Consider the following 21,376-nt stretch of genomic DNA (forward strand, 5'->3'; position numbering starts at 1 on the left):
TGTTCTGCAAAGCGGTCCCCGAGTCTCCGCTTGGTTTCCCCGATGTAAAGGAAGCCACAGCGGATGCAGTATACCACATTGGCAGATGTGCAGGTGAACATCTGCTTGATCTGATGGTGTTGACAACACCGAAACAATCCTACGTTGGACATAATACTCTGTCATTACGGGTATAAAAAGACGGCATTTTTGAAAATTGGGAGAGCCACTGCCATCCGAGTGAGTGAATATTCAGCTGCAGCAAAAAGAAGTTTAAGCCTGGCTCTCACAAATTCCGTAATTCTCTGAAAAGGCCCATCAAAAGTAACACAACAGTTTATGTTAAAGACCTCACGGACGAAATTGCAGAGAAACCCTTCTAACAGCAGACTAGGCAGAAGAAAGACATTTGCACAGAGAGTTCCAGAAAATACACACAGTCTGTGTAACTTTGGAGAAATTATGTTTTAATCTATTGTTGTCTTATTAATTGCCTTTATATGAGTAGGACTTGTATTTATTTGAACAGTATTCCAGTAGAATTTAGACCAGTTACGAAGCAGTTAGTAGTCTTAGGGGGGGAATTGTCGATTTGTTAGTAATTCTGTTAATTTGTTCATTGTTAGGTTAATTAAATAAATTGTTTCTAGTTACTTGTAAAGTGGAGACCAGGAATTTTCTCTCTCTTTTAATAGATTACACAGGAAAGGCGAGCTTCTCTGAATGTTTCAGGGGTAATTATTAGAAAGGAACCTCGACTCCTGTTAATAACAGATTGGGGCCTGTGTTTTAGTCTAATTATCAGAGGGGTTCAGCCATTCCCCCTCTGTTGCAGTCTCCTGCCATAAAGCCAATTATGTATGCAATTGGCGAGCTCATTCTGAATCACATGTGACCTAACTGTATTAATTAGGTTCCCATGCAAAACCTTGTTACAGACCTTACTAAAATCCAAGTAAACAACTTCTACTGCTCTGCCCTCAATCTTTTGGTAACTTCCTCAAAAAACCCAACCAAGTTTGTGAGACACAATTTTCATGTACAAAACCATGCTGACTATCTAATCAATTTTTACCTCTCCAGTGTCCATGAATCCTATCTTTTAAAATCACCTGCAACAATTTACCCACAACCAAAGTCACACTCACAGGTCTCTAGTTTGCAGATTTCTCCTTACAACCTTCCTTCAAAGATATAACATTAGGCACTCTCCAGTCATCAGACACTTCACCCGTTGCTATAGCTAATGCAAATATTTCTGCAAGAGGTCTCGCAACATCCTCCTTTACTTCCCACAACGTTCTGGGATACGTTAGATCAGGTCCTGAAGATTTATCCACCTTTTTACCCTCCAAGACCTCCTGAACTTCCTTTTCTATAACGTGAACTGTTCTTAAAACATCAAAATTTATTTCTGTGTTCTCCAGCCTCCATTTCTTTCTCCACAGTAAAAAGTGACATGAAATATTCATTTCATGTCTCCCCCATCTCCTGTGGTTCAACAAAAAGATGACCTCCTTGGTCTTTAAGGGGCCCCACCCTCTCTCTAGTTACCCTCTTCTCTTTAATGTATTTGATAATCCAAAGAGATTCTACCTTAACCTTATCTGCCAATGTTCTCTCTTATCTGCTCTTTGCCTTCCTGATTTCTTCCTTAAAAGAATATAAAGAGTGTAGGCACATTCTTAAGAGATTCAACTGAACCAAACCAAACCAAACCAGTCCCACCTGCCTGCGCTGGGCCCAATTCTCTCCAAACATTTTTTATTTGATGAATCAAAATAAAAATCTTACTACTGAAACGTAATAACTGTAAGAAATCTAGAACAAAATCTAGAAAAAGGCATGAACCTCAGAAGCAGCTATAAGATACACGCTGCTCTCAGTACACCATTTTAGAATTTTTTTTTCTTTTCAACATTCCTCAAAGATGGGTGTCACTGCTGCTAAAAGCAGTTGTTGGCACATTCCCTTATCTGGGGGATCACTTCTTCTCCCAAATTCCCTTCACTGAGGAAGTCTTCCCATAACATCATTTGGAGAATCATTAATCAGATGAACCATGTCGTGAATCTGTGGAGTTTGATTTGGCTACAGTTGAGTCATATGTAGCTCCCCTTCATTTTGTGTAAGAAAATCTAAATTCTCAATCTGCTGAACTTGACCTATTGAGTTAGCTGGACATTTTAATTGGACCTCTGTGGTCGATTTTCTGGTGAATTAAATAATTTCACATAGTCAATCAGTTAGTCTGGGATAACTAGTTATTCAGTATTACCTCTGACAACGGGACTGACAATTCTTCTTTGGAACATGAAGGATTGAGGTCCTCTTCGTGAACTTGGGTCATCTCATCACCTGACATTAAAGTCAAATCTGCTGTATTAATTTGTTCACCACGTTGCTTTGCTGTCTGAATAACTTCAATTAAAGATTCATCCACGAGCTCGAGTGGGTTGCAATGCAAATTCACTTTCACCTCATGTGCATCTTGTTGAAAAATTTGATGGTGATGTCAACGTTGTAACATTGAAGTTTCCAGGGTACGACAGCAGTGCATTGTTCAGGTATGTTGTTGAGGGTTGTCATAATCCAGCATCAATCACTCCACTGATTTGATGCCGTTTGCCTGGCAGATGCTGTTGTACTCCTGAGGTAGGAAAGGCTGGGGATTCTCCGTGTAGGAGCAACAGTGACCCTCTACAAAACAGCACAGCCCAGGAGTTACCGCAAATGACAATGCAGAGGGTGACATAATGATAGTCACTGCCACCCCAGGCCCAGCCACTGAGCCACCAGAGCCTGCACAGGCAATACTGAACTGCAGGTACCTCATCCAGATTCTCACTTCACCATCTCCACTGGTGGTGGATTCCCGGCAAGTGGCTCCCAGAAGCTGGAAATCCAAGAACCTAAATGATATAGTCACAGAGCTGTACAGCATGGAAATAGACCCATCAGTCCAACTCGTCCATGCCAATTAGATATCCTACATCAATCTAGTTCCATTTGTTAGCATTTGGCCCATATCCCTCTAAACCCTTCCTATTCATATATCCAGATGCCTTTTAAATGCTATAATTGTACCAGCCTCCACCACTTCCTCTGGCAGCTCATTCCATACATGCACTGCCCTCTGCATGAATAAGTTGCCCCTTAGGTCCCTTTTAAATCTTTCCACTCCCACCTTAAAGCTATGCCCTCTAGTTCTGGGTACCCCTACTCCAGGGAAACAGCTTAGCTATTCACCCTGTCTATGCCCCTCTTGATTTTATTAACTTCTATAAGGTCAACCCTCAGCTTCCGATGCCCCAGGAAAATAGCCTGAGCCTATTCAGCCTCTCCCTATAGCTCAAACTTTCCAACCCTGGCAACAGCCTTGTAAATCTTTTCTGAACCCTTTCAAGTTTCATAACATCCTTCCTATAGCAGGGACACCAGGAGTGAAAGCAAAAGAGGCCTAACCAATGTCTGTACAGCTACAACATGACCTCCCAACTTCTATACTCAACGCACTGACCAATAAAGGCAAGCATAACAAATGCCTCTTCACTATTCTGTCTACCTGCCACTCTACTTTCAAGGAACTATGAACATGCACTCAAAGGTCTCTCTGTTCAGCAACATACCCCAGGACCTTACCATTAAGTGTATACATCCTGCCCTGATTTGCCTTTCCAAAATGCAGCACCTCACGTTTCTCTAAATTAAACTCCATCTGCCACTCTTTGGCCCACCAGCCCATCTGATCAAGGTCCTGTTGTACTCTGAGGTAACGTTCTTGGCTCTCCACTACACCACCAATTTTGGTGTCATCTGCAAACTCACTTACCATACCTCCTATGTTCACATCCAAATCATTTATTTAAATATGATGAAAAGCAGTGGACGCAGCACTGATCCTTCTGGCACACCGCTGGTCACAGGTCTCCAGTCTGAAAAGCAAGCCTCAACCACCACCCTCTATCTTCTACCTTTGAGCCAGTTCTGTATCCAAATGGTTAGTTTTCCCTGTATTCCATGTGATCTAACCTTGCTAACCAGTCTAACATGCAAACCTTGTCAAACACCTTACTGAAGTCCTTGTAGATCACGTCCACTCCTCTGTCTTCATCAATCCTCTTAGGTCGTTCCTCAACAAACTCAAAGTTAGTGAAATACAATTTCCCATGCACAAAGCCATGTTGACTGTCCCTATTCAGTCCTTGCCTTCCTAATTACATGTAAACCCTCGCCCTTGGACTTTGAGATGATTCACTGGTGTCTGTGACAAGTATTCAACATATACCTATGTAAATACCATTGTCAAAGCATGACCACAGGGGTCAATCAGAAGGCAAGAGGCTGCAGAAAACTGCAACTGCCTGCTGGAGAAAAATATTCTCCTGGCACATTCCTCTTCAAACAGATCCAGGGAAGTAATTCTTGGCCAGGGCAGCATCTATTACATGCAGCCCCCTATTAGCACCTCATCTATGGTCTTCTATTTGGTCCAATTGCTGTTGATGGTATCTTGAGAAGACCATGCCTCTTATTCAACTATTCTTCCATCCAAATTAAACAGGCACCTCAATGATAAAGCTTCCTGAGGGCAAATAAGGAAATCATGAGAAAGAAATTATCTGGAAGCTGGAAACCTCCTGGTAATCCAAACTCGAAAATGACTCAAATCCTGTGATGCAATTATAATGAATATACCTTTCAATGCTAAATCGTAGCTCAGAAAAGTCATTGCTGCAAGGATTTTACAGGTGGGATTGGTGCTTGCTGAAACCTCTATGGCTTTGCATTAACATCATAGTCTTAATTGTATAAGTGGACACCAATTTGCATCTATTCATGATCCCACCAATTGTTTCTAACAGTCACATCAACGGACAGAAGAAAACTGTTTGAAATGGTGGCTGCAGCGACTCATTACACCGTGGTAATTAGTGTGGGTGTTTTACTGCTCAGTTGTCAGACACGCAAAACCAAAATATTTTTCATAGAGAATGTGAGTTTATTTTTTCTTTAATTTGATTAACAAAAGGAAATTTAGTGCAAATATGAGGCAGTATAACGTTACTGATTTTTAGAACTTTTGATTTGTTCTTACTTCATCCAGCCGTTAAAATGATGATCTCAAGTTAAAAGCTATATAAACATATATGAAGGTTTATTTTCAATAAAATCTGAATGAAGTATAAATTCATGTTGAATACCCAAAACAAGAAAGCAGATTTGTAATTGTGCCTGCTTGCTCGCATGGAGTGAGCCAAATTTGTTGCTCGCAAACAGCCACTTTAGAAGCCTTAGACTTTTCCAGCAGGCCATTTGGATTAGCTCTGCAGTCTTTCAACATTATAAGTCAAATGCCTGGATCCCCACTGTGTCACTTAAAACCAGCTTCACTGGCTTCCAGCTGTGGTTTAGAGCAGACTGTCAATCATTTAAATATCCCATAAATTCTCACATCCATTTAACCTTGGAAGTGGCATTATCTGGTTTTCTGCTCGAAAACACCCTTTCACTTGCCCTTTCTTTTAGTGGATATTTTATCTATTTGATCATAAAGAGCCTTAAATCTCTTTCTTTGCAGGTTTCAAAAGCTGCTGTTACAAAGTATCTTAATACAATGAGTCATAAGCAAAGGTTTCTAAAATGGTATGTAAAAACAGCATTGTTCAGTTCTTCACCTATCTGGTACAAGCTCTCAAATTCATGATACCAGGCATTATAAACATAAGAAAAATATCAAGTATATACAGCAACAAGACTATCACTTATTTAATCAAGCTCTGACTTACCTTTACATGAATATTCAAATTGATCCCAGAAATTAAATTAAACCAACACTTTGGACGCTGCAGAACAAAAAAATTGAGTTGAAAAATGCAATAACAATAAAAATTGGATTCTATGTGTATAAATGTTCTCATGTTATCCTAACTGAAGTAAAAAAAGTTAATTTAAAAATCACAAAATAGATGCTATTACTTTTAAACTGTCCATTGAATGAAGAATAGAAAATGATAACTTTGTATTAAAATTCTGTATTATTGTTTCAATATCATGTAGCACTAATAAAGTAATAATCCACTATTGAAACTTTTCATCTCATCTTCACTGTCACATACCCCTTTGCCTGTGTCTTCCATACCACAGTACAATCTGCCCCATTCTCTCTTTTCCAAAGGTAGCAAATGACCAGAAATGCTCAGCTCATGTTAATGCTACAATAAAGAAGCTTTTTTTTAGCCACATGAAGCTTAAAAGTGACAACCAAATGCCAAGAGTGTTATTCTGAATGGAAATCCAACATGCAAATAGTTAAAGCTCAGCTTCTAAGTATTGAGAAGAGGAAAAGATAGTGGAGGCATATCGCATCATTTCATTGCCGAATGATTTCCAGGTATTCTAAAAAGAGACATAGGTCCAGTGATGTCAATGAAGGTCATGAAATTGCATGTTCAGGTACCCTCCCTCAGTTAAATGTATATTCATAAATGTCACTTCCAAATGCAAAAATGACCTACGAATTGATGGTGGGGCATTAGAACATCTAAGTGTCAACCCTAGGGAGGAATCTTTGACCCATTTGACTTTACTTAATCTTTGGTTTTCTCAGGAACACGGCTACTCTCCCTTTCCACTCTCTTTTCACAGTATGAGTGCAGTTGAGGGAAGACATGTGCCTGTCTGATTATGGTCAATCGCTGGACCTGTCAAACGCTTTGAAAAAGACGGAGGAGAAAATTGAACATTGCATCCAAAAAAAGGCCCAACTATGATAACTTACACTTTATTATCAAGCCTTAATATATCTAAATATTTTTAGTAGGCAAAATCTGTTGAATTCTTGGTCTATGTGTGTAATTACATGACTATAGATATTCTGATTTTTCAAATTCACTAAAGCAGAGGTGATCTGACCATGCAGACTTAATTGGAGTTCAGTAATTCCCTTAACAAAAAAAGGCACTTAGTTTGATAATGCCCTAATACAATTCCAGATTTTAAAATGTGTTAATATTGTTTAACACGAGACCACAGTCAAAAAAGTATACAAAATTAAATTGACATTCTTACTTAATGGAATCACAGACAGCAAAAGTTACCAAAGCCACTTTGTACATTATATTTCTTTATAAAAGGGTTTTTCGTACAATTTTTAGATCTAGATTAAAATGCAGCAATTTGTCTCACATTTGCAATATTAATTTAATTACACATTAATTCATACTAACATAATAATGTACTCATAGAACAGATGATCTAGGTCCATTCCATATAATTAATGTTTTGCCAATGTTTTGTTTGACAATAACGAAAAGGACTGACAGCTTTGGGTTTTTTTTGGCTGAAATTCAAGTGTTGCAGTCAGTAAAAATGCAGACAGCCTGTTGGCATGTCACACAATACACGGCACATCCACTTCAGGGAATTCTCAGTGCATGTTTCAGTTTTGGGAACAGACACTGGAAGAATCTATCCATGTGTGTATTGGAAATGAAGGGTAAACATTTTGAGTTTCCCTCTGTAATCCCAACAGTGGAAAAGTCCCCATCCCAACTCCCACCATCTCAGAAAGTATGGAGATCTCGACCCCTGGGCCTCTGATATTTCTAGAGATTTCCAGAATGCCAAATTCCAATTTTAGCCACCATTTGAGAGAGACATCAGCATGGGAAAGGAATAAATGGACTTCACTATCTTACAAGAGGTTCCATTTCACTGAATAAGTTGGACCAGGTGAACCAATGGAGACAAATATATGCAATAAATTGATGCTTGCTAGCTGCAGACGAAATAAAGATGGACCCCACAAGTCTTGTGGGCTTCTGGAAAGTTGCCTTGAAAAAAAAGAGGTATATCTTTACATTGGAAACAAAGCAGCTGTTTAAACAAGTGCTTCCAATTTGAGGCAATTCCAGAAGAAGTGATGTGGCCATCTTGGTAACTGTCTCCTCCATTCAAATTCCAACTGAATGGGTGACTGATTGTTCAAGTACATGGCCACTTTTCATGTGAGAATTCAGACTTTACTGGCCTACTAGTAAAACTTGGATGCATTACAGTGGTAATATATTCAATTTCAATACCAACTGTCTGAAATATTTCTTTTTATTGTACTCAACCAAGCCCTGATCTGTCTGGATGCATCATGGCTTGGTATGGCAACTGCTGTGCCCAGGACCGCAAAAAACTACCGAGAGTTGTAATAAAAGTCCGGTTCATATGCAAGCCAACCTTCCATCTATTGACTCCATCTATACTTCTTGCTGCCTCAGGAAGGCAGCCAACCTAATCAAACACCCTTCCCACCCAGTTATAGCCTCTTCCAACCTCTTGCATCGGGCAGAAGATGCAAAAGTTGAAACACACACAAAAAAGATTCAAGAATAGCTTCTTCCCCACTGTTATTAGACTTCTGAATTGGCCTCAAATTTTAAATTTAATGTTGGTCTTTCTCTTTCTGCACCTTATCTACAGCCATACCACTGTATTTTTCACTCTGTTCTATTACCCTAATGCACTTTGTATGGTGTGATTTGCCTGTACTGCACGCAAAACAAGCTGTTCAATGTACCTAGGTACGTGACAATAATAAGTTGGAGATTGTGGCAGTAGGCATACAAACTATATTACTGTACTTTCCATGATAACAACATAACCATGTCAATTGTTTATGAATCTGATTCTGTTACTTGTAAAAAAAGTTTGAGATCTTGGTTGCCTGTTTCTCATGAACACTGGTTCACAACAGTATGCCAAATGTTATAGTGAACAAGATCTCCATATTAGAAGTATTTCCTTCAAAACAATACACGCCAACTTGTTTACATTTCTGCCAACTACTGTCTCATTTTCTGTCTAGTCAGTCTCAGCTTAATTCTGCTGTCAATGTTCATTCACAGATAATTTTCAGAAGTAATGTATGGATTGCAATCAAAATCAAAATTCATGATTAATTTTGCTCATCCCCATACCAGAAACAATGACATGACCATATCACCATTCCATTAAAAGCAGCTAATGTGGACTTCTTGGTTTTTGCTCCCAGTTGTCTTGACAGCATGCTTCCACCAGATGCAAGTAGGACCTCTTCCTCCAACTGACCTTCTCAATAAGGCCTTCCACCATGCTGTCTGAAAACAATGAGACCATTACAATACTCATTCTGACCATAGTTTTTCATTTTTAACACAGAAACATGCAGTACTTTTAAGAAATGCTTCATCGATTTAAAATGTTATTAATTCAACCTGGATTCACTCTAATGTTAATGAAGGAACTATCAATAACTAGCATGACAACTCGCTCACAGTCCAGACATTGACTAGACTGTGTGGCAAGGCCGGGGACTAACAGTTCTTCTAAAGAGCTGGCACTGACATGAGGAGCAAAATGGTCTCTTTCTGTACAGTACTTAATTAAGAAATACAAACCTGAAAATGCTTCATGCTCTTTATCCAGCTGATCAGACACATGTAGGCACCCATCCATTTATCCACTTTTCTCACCTAGGTTACAAATTCCTCTTTCCTATCAGTCTTACAGTTACAGCTGCTGGGTTCTTTAAGCTTGTTTCTATCTTATAAAATATAGCAAAAATGGGTACCATTTTTAACAATTCTAGACACACAATGTGGTTGACTCTCATCTGCCCTCTGGGCAATTAGGGGTGAACAATAAATTCTGGCCTGACCAATGACATCCACGTCCTGTGAATCAATAGTACAGATGAGACAGAAATGGAAAAAGGGGATAAAAGAAGTTACCATGCCATTGCTATTTGTGGTCAAATTGCTCAAGACAGTTTACACCTTTGCAATCCTTCCAAATCAACTGGCAGCATCAAAATAATTCACAAAAAAAAATTGTTTCCAATTCTTAATTTTGTTTAAAAAATATTAATCGTCCTCAGTGATAATATCAATCATATTAACAAATGTCAAAGTGAGTACTTTACACAAAGATAAAATCCCTGCTTAACACACTGAAAACTAATCATTTCATCACTTATTGTTAGCATTAATTATATATTGGTGAATTATAAATCAGGAGCAGTATGGCTGTAAAAGAAAACCAGCCAATGTAATCAAATTTACAGCTAATGAAAGAACTGTTGTGACAAGTTGTATCATGTGTAATAAAACGTGAGCTGTTGTTTCCTTTTTATTGGTATACACTACCAGCCTCTCATTTTTATGAACCATTGAAAGGAGCATAAATTTCACCCTTTATGCAACTTACCTTGAGCACATGTTATGGAGCAGAAATAATGTTCATGACAATTTTAGTAGCTACACTGGTCAGCTATATCTCTCTTTTACAAACATTTACATGATTAATTGTCAATAAATGTTGATTTGAGTGAATAAACTGTTTTGTGTGGAAATTCAACTCAACGTATATCATCGCCTAAAATATTCTCTACCATCCCTGGGATGTTTTACCACTGAGTTGATTACATTCAGGCTGACACATGATTGGTAACAACACATGAGTCTTTGGATAGCATGTTTGCCAATGTCAAGGGTTTCAGTTGCCAGCAGGAAGGCCTGCTGGTAATTTGTGCCAATGTCAGATGATGGGGCAACAATGGGGTTGCACCAGGATCAGGGCTCTCATGTATTGTAAGGTTGGCACGTTGTAGGAGTTGCTGCTCTCATGTTGAAGATTGCTACCATCGTGGTGTCCAATATGACAGCACTCCTCAGTACGAACAATTGCAGACCCAACAGAAGCAAGAAGCTGCACCGACCAGTCAAAGAGTTCAGCAGCTCTTTTGAGCAGCAATACCACTGACAGGCCAGTGGCTGCTGTCAGAACAACCACCAACTGAGCTCCATGATCCAAACCAAGAGGAGTGACAACTGACAGAATTTGTTGGATGGGCATCGTGAGAAAGAGGTGATGTACGGGAGTTTGAAGCAAGGATAAGTGTAGCTCTTAACAGTCCTTAAGTTCTTGATGCCAGATCCCTTGATCTGGAATGAGTGTCTTCGAAGAAAAGATGCCCCCTCCCCCTTTACAAGGGCTGGCAAACAAACATACCCAGGTTAGCTTGTCATGTGTTGAATAGAGAGGCCTCTGTCCCCTACTGTGTGTGTCAGCCATGGAAAGATGAGGTGTTATGGAACAGACCAAACCCAGTCAAAATATAATCAGAAAATGGTCTAGACCCTAACATTTTCCTTACTTTAAAAATAAGTGTAAGGTGTTACATTCCAGATGCAATTTGATTGGCCAAACTACTTGACGTTAAGTAAAGCACACTTTGTTCATACACTATAGTTAAAATACAACAAAAGAAAGAAAGAATAAATTAAAAGAACTTAAGCTTTCCAATGCAGTTAATAGAATAATAGATACAGTAACTACTAATTAACTGTTCCAATATAGTAACATCCCATAAACACCCCCTTGACAAAGACAAATTCAGAAAACCAGATTTCTCACATGCAACTCCAGCAACACGTGTAAAGAAGAGAATGAGAGAAAACTCTGAGAAAGAGTCACAGGGAGAAATGTACTGCAGTTTCCATTCAGCTTTAAGACCTAGCAACAACTGCGACAGAAAACTAAAAACTGAACATCCTAGTTCTTTGGGAGCTTGCCCCACCCAGTCAGGCTGTTTCCATTATTCCTACTTTAAGAATAAAAACTCAAGGCCTCACAACCTGTCTACTCTAGTGGCTCTGAGTAGATTGCTCTGCGCCTTGGCCTTAAAACCTTCTTCAAAAAAAAAAAAGACAAAATTAATCGCCCATTTAAGAATGTCAATTCAGTGAGCAGAAAGACCATTCATATGCTTTCCCACCACAATCTTAATCAGAGTGAAGGTGGGAAGGAGACCAAATTCCCATTTGTTACCAGACAAAAAAAAACTGCAGATGCTGGAATTCAAAGTAGACAAACAGGAGGCTGGAAAAACACAACAAGCCAAGCAGCATCTGGAGGAGAAGTCAACATTTCAGGTATTACCCTTCTTCAGGACTGGATGTGGGGGTAGGGGTAGCTGCAGATAAAGCGGGTGGGGGTCCGCTATCCTCCCACCCCTCCTCTATCATTTCTTCCTTTTACTTGTTTGTATTTGTTACCAGTTCCTACAGATGCACTCCACGAACTCATCAAATTTGGAATGCATTTCACTCCTAAGCAGGGAATAATTGGTGGTAATAGAGGACAAAGAAAACAGCAAATTAAATTAAAGCCTCAAAAAAAAGATGCAAAATCAACAAGTAAGCCACAAGGAATACTTACTAATCTAAGGATGAATCAGTTTTAAGAGGACCAGGTCTGTCACTGAGAAATCTCCACATCTTATGGAGTCTGGATGAAGTTGCTCTGGTAGAACAAAGCAAAGCATCACAACTTCCAAGACATTCAGGATATAACCCACAATATGATCGAGATGAAGGACGTTATAGTGTTAATGAAAGGAATGCCTCCCATTTCAAACTAATTGGGTAGAATTTTCCTAATCCAGTGGAGTTAAGTTCTGTTATATATTTTATTCCTTTCATCTGTTACTGATCTAGAAACCGAGAAGTACAAACAATATACAATGAACATATCATTTAATTATTGTACCTGAACTGAAACATCCACACACACACACACACGCATGCAGGAGGACATTCTCGAAATGTCTTATCATGTCAGTGTGCTCATCAATCCTCTAACCATATGACCTGTAATATTACCTCCTTCAGAGACTTTTCACTAGGCCTCCTCCTACAACAAAACTTTGCATTTCAAATATTAAAAAAAGTCTGATTAGTCAGGAAATAAATGTACACTATTGCTTTGGAATTGTGCGTCAGGTTAATTATTCTGACGGAACATACTTTACAATTACACACAACTAAGAACCGTCTGTCCTAAAAACAACCGACTCAATTCTGTTTATGCCTGCCCACTGTACAACATCTTCAGCTTCCCCTGTTTGAAAAGAAGGACAACTTGTACTGCCAAAAATGTAGGAAGATAATGGCTGGCCAAGATTGAATTTATTGTTTGGTATATACATCTTTCAAAGACTCAATTTGCTATTCCAATTAACTTAGCTCTATTTTGATCTTAGAGATGCTGCTTGTATACTTAGATAGCTTTTTCTCTTGTTTGTTCATTTACTGCTGCTATGCTATTTAAATTCATTTGCAGATCAAAGCATTAATTTGCTAAACTTTCTGAAGTCACAAATCATGCTCTGGTGACATAATTGTACTTGGTGAGCTTCAGCATTCAGCTTTCCAATTTGCAAGTGAAAATTCCAGCTTGTAGCCTCTGACTCTCTAAATTGCCACTGAATGATTTTCAATTTAATCTTAGCAGTCTCTTTACTTGTATTAAACTTGTCCAGTTGGAGCAAGTTTTGGTGTCCAACTGACTCAATGAACTCTGTGTTGCAAACTCCTGCAACTTTTGATAAGGTGTTTACCTCTTATTACGATGATCCATAGAGCTTGGCATATTGCATATGCTGCCATGCTAGCCCATTTATGTCCACAATATAAAATAACTGCAGTAATCATTCCAATTTCCCATAGATGCATGCAAGGTTACTGTTTCAATGCACTTGCTTGGTGATCTATTGCAGACATTCGGCCTAGCTATGATGGATCATACTTTCAGCTTTCTATTTTTCCACATACATAGCATTCAACGAGCAGAGAGACAATTTATTAGTATTTGTTCCCAGATCTTAACTTGAAGCAAATGTTTACCAAAATTTCCTCAGATATACAATCCCAATTGTGAAGAATGCTCCAGATTGCATAACACATCATCACAGAATCCCTGCAGTGTGGAAACTGGCCCTTCGGCCCAATAAGTCCACACCAACGCTCAGAACATCGCACCCAGACCCATCCCCCTAATCTACAGATCCCAAAACACTATGGGCAATTTAGCATGGCCAATCCACCTAACCTGCACATCTTTGGACTGTGGGAGGAAACCAGAGCACCCAAAGGAAATCCACACAGACACGGGGAGAATGTGCAAACTCCACACAGACAGTTGCCCAAGGGTAGAACTGAACCCGGGTTCCTGGTGCTGTGAGGCAGCAGTGCTAACCATTGAGCCACTGTGCTGCCCCAAAAAGCTCTCCCCCATGCATTTTTAAGAATTTCCACTCTCTCTTACACACTATGACTACCCCAGTTAATGAAGACAATGGATTCAGGGTCATCATTAGATTCTTAATTCCAAATATTTTTATTGAATTCAAATTCCACCATCTGCCATGGCAAGATCTGAACCCAGTTCCCCAGAACATTATCGGGGTCGCTGGATTAACAGTCCAGCGACAATACCACTAGGCCATCGCCGCCTCTCATGTTAAGCCAAACAGACAATATGGAATGCTTGTTCAACCACTAAGACTCTGTACATATGTAGCAGCTCTTCCCTACTTTTATAATTGATCCTTCTTGCAATAAGCATTGCAATTCTACATACCTTGCTAATCACTTGCTGTACCTGTATACTGATTTTTTTGTAAGGACAACCAAGATCCCTTTGTAGAGTTTGGCAGCCTCTTTCCATTCAAGTAAGATGCTGCTTTTATATTCTTCCTGACAAAGTGGATATGTTCACATTTTTCACATTCAATTCTACTCACCAAATTTATGCCTATTCTCTTAACCTATCTAAAGGCCTTTGTAGATTCTTTATATCTCTTGACAGTATAATTTTCTACCTACCTTATGTCATCAGCAAATTTAGCTTCCCTACATGCAGTACCTATATGCAAGTCACTGATATAGCTCTGTACCGTGTGGCTTCTTCATCAAACTGTCATATATTTTTAAGACTTTTGATCTGTGTTGGCTTTCCATTGATTGTGAATGTCACTTTGCCTTGCATGCTTTTCCTCTGTAAATGACCTATCACCATTTGTAAATATTTGCTTTGGGTTTGGTCTCTCCAATGTTCATGAACAACACATAGTTTCTTGAAGTTCTGGTACACCAGACAATTATGAGTTGCATTAATCAGGGTAAATACACCACATAGTTTCAGCATTTTGAGTCTTTATTATTATTATTCCAATTGATGTAGTCACTCTTCACACTTGTAACTGTCAGCGTCCAGCCATGACGGCTTCAAATTTTCTTCCATTTTCAGCTAACGTGTACATGCTGTTCTCCTCTTTCCTCAGCAGGAGTTTTAAAAAGGCCTGTAATGGGGTAAATACCACAACTAGTTCCCAATTCTGTAGCAACAATTTGATGTCTAAAAAGTCACATTCTTGGGTTTCGTTTTGAAATCTTGCCAAAACTGGTCAATGAACACATATCATCATTACCAATATATAATCAACTCCAAACTACAGATCAAGAAGTTGATGTTTAGTTGGAACTGATCTTCCAGAAGTGTCCACAGACGCCTGAGGATCAGAATAACCTTGGCAAGATATCTCCATGTGTTGATCCTAATTCCCTCAATACAGTCCCTTATTGCCCAAAGTTACTCTGATTTTTAAAACCTACTTCTTTGATTCATTTACTCCCGAGTAAGTAAGAATCTGCGTTTTATCCATTGGAAAAATAATTTGGACTCCTGCACTTCATCTGCATTAATATATATTTCCAATTCATGAATGGTTATTGAAGTGCCACTTTCTCAATATTCCTACTTCTTTAAAAATATTGATTTCATCACAAGTTTTTCTCTTGCAGGAATAATATTTCCACAGGCTTGCCATTTTTTTGTGAAGCTTTCTTCTTCAAAGACTGCCGTTTTAATTTAGAAACTCCACATTTTTTCACAGGCTTCAGTGTTTTTTCAAATTTCTGTTTTGTTCATAGCAGTGTTGCCACTGCTAGTTGGTATTGTGTGTCCATTCCAATTCTTTCAGAATGGACCCCACCTAACAGGCCAATTAGCAAGGAAAACAGACACATCAAAAGCTACCTGTTTACCTACTGAGATTGAGGATTGTCTTATTTTGATCTCTCCAGATGGAGAGCACACTACATTTCTTTGGTCACTTCCACTGGTTAGTCCCTCCAGCCTTTGGGAAAGATCATTCCACAGCTGCCTCAGATTCCACAACAGGACCTCCACGTAACAGTGAGAAGCCTGAATAACAGCTTTCCCTGATCCCTCCGCCATTACGTAGTTTCTGCAGTCTCAAAAATCCAAGTTAAGTTCTTTTAACCCATACTGTGGCACCTATAATTAAAATTCTATCTTTAACATCTTTATGTCTTCCTGCCCAAACTTCATAGCTGGTCAGGGATCATGGAAGCAGGACAACTGGTTTACTCAGGGAAATTATAAAGCCAAGTGAGCAATTCAGAGAGTCAGGTTTCTGACCTGAAAACATTGTTCCACCAGGGATTCCAACTATGGTATAGCATGGAAGAGTCCAAGATACAACTTATAACTCCCTCCATTGTGATCTAATAATATGCTTCAGATTCAGTTTGAAACTCAGAAAAGCAAATCTATACCAGCCACATTCAAATTTTGCCAGACTGGGTCATGACTGGCCTTATAGTCAGCAATTAGACAAAATATCCATCCATGAGTTTAAACTGTAATTGAAATTAAGTTTTGAAGGTGAAATGCAAGTCCCAAACCATGTATATCAACCGTCCACTGCCGTTTACATTTTATTTGATTTTTAATCCATTACTTCATGTTTAGATTACACCTTATTTTTGTTTTAGACAATCATTTGTTTAACATGAATTACATATCTTTTCAAAATCTCATAACATACAAAGTATATTTGTTTCAGATCCCACGTTTATTATTTTCCCATTATCCTTTCAAGCTTAGGCACAATCACTCCCAAATTCCTGATTTGGTATTTGAATCAAATATGTACTGGCACAATCCCAATAATTTTAAGTAGAGGTAACACTGGAGGTCTTTGCAGTGCCTGTAATGTTAAGAACCAATTGTACATATTGATTTTTACGCTGATTTGTGTGCGCTGATCACTAATACTTTCCTTGTAAATCAATGTACCTTCACCCCAGGTTTCACTGTCACGCTTCTCTTACTTCTTTATAATTTTCTTCACTGCAGTGTGTTAAATCTACAGAAATCACTTATTCATCTTCATTTTTCATATCAAGCACCCTGAACTGACATGTATTGTTTGAAATTTAGTAACTTAAGTTCCAAAAATAATATTAAACCCTGGAAAAAATCTGCAGATGTTGGAAATGTTACATATTTGACAATCCTAATGTATTTTTCAACTGAGTGATGGAACCTTTTTTTAAGTTTCAACTAAATCGCTAGTATTGTGTTACCTGCTGTAGCTCAGTCTGAAATTGACTTCTACACAGGTTTGGAAACATTTTGTAATTTTGTCAGTGCCTTAGTATTATCTCACAAAGAAATATCAATCAAAATTGAAAGCTATTCCAAATTCAAATTGAAACAATACATTAGTGTGGTAATTAACTCACTGGACCCATTATAAAATGGCCCCTCGCTACCAATTAGTGGAAACGTGGTGTGGAACAGTTAAAATAAAATGATTCACTAAATGTAACCACACTGGTTTCCTGCCATGTCTTTTTGAGCAGGTTCCTCCTTTCATTTAAGAACTGATATTGTTTACCATGAAGTACTGTTATGTATAGAATAAATAGTTTAAAGAAAACCTTACTGCAGACTATGTCAAAATAATTCAACAAATACGCGGAATCTAGTTCAGCCGCATTCACACAGGAAGGTAACAATCTCAAATCAAGAAACATAGTCTTCCCTGTCAAACATTTTGCAAGCTGCATCCTGGATGAGAAAAATCCCCACAGGGTAAATTTTAAGATTGTAGTTTAGATTTTATAATTCCTTGTGGGTAAAATGTACAAGGTCCTGTGTGATTTTATTTAACTGAGACCCAACTGATAAAATAGTCAATTCCAGCGTGGGTCAACAACGGACCATAGTGGTCTTTTTTGCACTACCTTTTCAACCTTATCTTGAAAAAGATTACCTATATTCCTTCCAATGACCACTGGTTAGGCTGCTCAGAAAGTGGCAAAAATGAGCACTGCTCTGATTTGCACTTAAATTCTGAACAGAGTCCAACAATTGGTTACGATTCTAATCTACAAATGTAAACATTCTAAGAGGTGTTCAAGTCACTAGTAATCAGGAAACATTTTCTCTAAGCAAAACCTATTTATTTTCTATAAACAGGCTGCTTTCATTTGGAAATTTATTTTAAGCAGATTGATTTTCTTTACTAATTGTGAATCAACGTTCACCTTCATTGCTAAAATTTCATTTGAAGGCAAAATCATCAACCAGTTCATTGTAAAATATACATAAGCAAAAGAAATAACAGCACTGAAAATAAGTCTTGTATGCAATTCCATTGAAGGTTAGAATTTGCCTACTAAAGTGAAATCTCAAAAGGGAATTTCAGTAGCTTGTGCTTGGCTATGCAGAAAACTACTTCTGTGCAATGGATGTGTAATAGGAAACATTGATATTGATAAGGTAGGCACACAAGATAAATTGCTGTCCTTGGTAATCCTAATATTGGCGCAATTTAGAATGAAATCTCCAGCTCCTACTTGAAGAGAGCAATTAACTGAAGTTTAAAAGAAGTTCTAATCAAACAATCTGTCTCTTATACCAGTAACTGTCTACATAGGTTTGTATTAACATAACCAACAGCTAAAGGCTTAAAAGGCATCAGACTATTAATTATTAGCATTGAGAGGGAAAGCAGGGATAGTTTAGGCAGAAGGTTCACAGTTGCGTTTAATTAAAATTTGCCCTTCTGTAGCTATTTCTTCCAATCCATCATCCAGTTGAAACTTCAACTAAATTGAGGGAGAGGAAACAGATCTAAGCATGCTGTCAGTGTATAATATTAAAGTTTATCGCAGCAAATTAGTCACTTTTACTCACACATTCAGAAAATGTTTATGCAAAAATTGCTGGAACACCAGTCAATGATGTTAAAGAATCTGCAGTCTTGAATATTTTGTAGACATCCTTAAGTCTATCCTCTCAGAAAACATTGTGGTGTCGAAGGATCTGCAAGGTCTGAAATGATTAACACTGGATGCAGTCAACACCACACAACGATGTTATCATCCAGACTTGGAGAGAGTAATGAAGAAATTTGTAGGAGACACTTTGAGGCTGATGTGCTCCTTACAGTCTCTATGGTAATATGATCATACCTGTGAAATTTGGAGGGGAAGGTAGATGTTAGGTCCAGTAAGTCAGAAAGGAAGGACAGGCAGAGACAGATAAACGAACACGATGGTACTAATGGGCTGAAGTGTGTTTATTTCAATGCAACGAGTATTATTGGTAAGGCAGATGAGTTTAGAGCCTGCATCAGTAACAGGACTATGACAGAGAGCCATTACAGAGACTTGGCTGAGAAAGAGACAGGACTGGCTGCTCAACATTCCAGGGTTTCGTTGTTTTAGATGAGATAGAAGGGAAGGTAAAAGATGGAGTTGCATGACTGATCAGGGAGAATGTCCCAGCTGCACTCAAAGAGGTCATACTGGAGGGCTCATCCCTGAAGATGTATCTACCCCACGTTACTGAGAAAGGGAAGTGAGAAAATTGCTGGGACCTTGACCAAGATCTTTGTATCCTAGTTAGCCACTGGAGAAGTCCCAGAAGACTAGTGATTAGCTAATTTTGTTCCTCTGTTCAAGGAAGAAAATAGGTATAACCCAGGAAACTACAGACCGATAAGTCTCACATCTGTGATTGGGAAGCAATTGGACAGAATTCTTAAGGATAGGATTTACGTGCATTTGGAAAAGCATGGCCTAATTAAGCAGAGTCCGAATAGCATTGTGCAGGGCAGGTCATGTCTTACTAACTTGAATTTTTCAAGGAGGTGACAAAGATGATCAAATAGGGTTGTGCAGCGGATGTTAGCTACATAGATTTTGGTAAGGCTTTCGACAAGGTCCGTCATTGTAGCCTCATCCAGAAGATTAAGATGCATGGGATCCACGGTGACTTGACCGCATGGATTCAGAATTGGTTTGCCCACAGAACGCAGAGGGTAGTGGTGGAAGGGTATTTTTCAAGATGGACATCTGTGACTAGTGGTGTTTCGCAAGGCTCCGTACTGGGACCTCAGCTGTGATATGACTTGGATTAAAACGTAGAGGGGTGGGTTAATAAGTCTGCAGACGATACAAAGATTGGTGAAGTTGTGGATAATGTAGAAGGTTGTCAAGTAGATAGACATATGGCTTGCTTACCTTTATTGGTCGAGGAATTGAGTACAAGTATCAGGATGACACGTTGCAGCTTTGTCAGATTTTGGTTCAGCTACGGTTAGAGTACTGCATTCAATTCTGGTTTCCACATTAAAGGAAGGATATGGAGGCTTTGGAGAGGGTACAGAAGAGGTTTACCAGGATGCCACTTGCATTAGAGGTTTAAGCAATAAGGAGTCACCAGAAATATTTGGGTTATTTTCTCTGGAGAGGCAGAGGCTGAGGAGAGACTTGAAAGAAGTCTATAAAATAATGAGATGCACAGATAGGGTTGGTCATCAGAATCTTGTTCCCAGAGTTGAAATGTCTAATACTAGGGACATGCATTCAAGGTGAGAGGGGGTAAGTTCAAAGGAGATATGCGGGGCAATTTTCTTTTACACACAGAGTGGTAGGAGTCTGGAACGCGCTGCCAGTGGTGGTTGTGGGAGGTAGATACATTAGGGGGGCATCTATGGGACTTTTAGATAAGCACATGAATATGCAAGGAATGGACGGATATTAACCAAGGACAAACAGAAGGCATTAGTTTAATTTAGTGTCATATTTGGCACAACATTGTGGGTCAAAGACCCTGTACCTGTTCCATACAGTTCTATGCTCTATGTTGTATTCTTTGTATATGCTAAATCTGAGTATCCTGATGTGCTACAACCAGGCTTTGTTCCAGATTAGACAGTGACAGATTTCAATAAATACAGAAATTCCTAAAGAAACTTAGCAGGCCTGGCAGCATCTGTGGAAAGAGAAACAGAATTAACGTTTTGAGTGCAGTTTCAGAACGGAAAGGTGATGCAATTTTGTTTTGTGCTTTTGACCAAGGCAGAGGAAAATCAAGAGGGTAGATGGTGTAGACAACACAATGCAAAATACAAAAAGGTGCTGTTAACGGTAGTGTAAGAGAAAGGGACGTGAAATGCATGTAAATTAAGTTGTGAAAGGGACAGAATGGTCAGGGACAGAATGGTCCTCTCTACTAACAGTAAGGTAAACAAGACATGAATAAGACAAAATCATGGTAGGGCGAAAGAAACTAAGAAAAATGGAAAATAGACAAATGCAGAGATAGAGGGAACTGCAGATGCTGGAGAATCCGAGATAACAAGGTGTAGAGCTGGATGAACACAGCAGGCCAAGCAGCATCAGAGGAGCAGGAAGGCTGA

At 38.9% G+C, this 21,376-nt stretch overlaps 1 long non-coding RNA gene across 1 annotated transcript in view; it reads right to left on the reverse strand.

The window, feature by feature from the left end:
* Positions 1-21,376, reverse strand: part of LOC125483377 — a 74,738-nt gene that overhangs the window by 8,933 nt on the left and 44,429 nt on the right. Inside the window, exons 2-3 of the long non-coding RNA XR_007262334.1 lie at positions 8,952-9,110; positions 5,769-5,825 (exon numbers count right to left, since the gene is read on the reverse strand). This is a non-coding gene — a long non-coding RNA (uncharacterized LOC125483377). The remainder of the gene's footprint in view (positions 1-5,768; positions 5,826-8,951; positions 9,111-21,376) is intronic.

Source organism: Rhincodon typus, chromosome 6 (genome assembly GCF_021869965.1).
Source record: "Rhincodon typus isolate 14 chromosome 6, sRhiTyp1.1, whole genome shotgun sequence".
NCBI lineage: Eukaryota > Metazoa > Chordata > Chondrichthyes > Orectolobiformes > Rhincodontidae > Rhincodon > Rhincodon typus.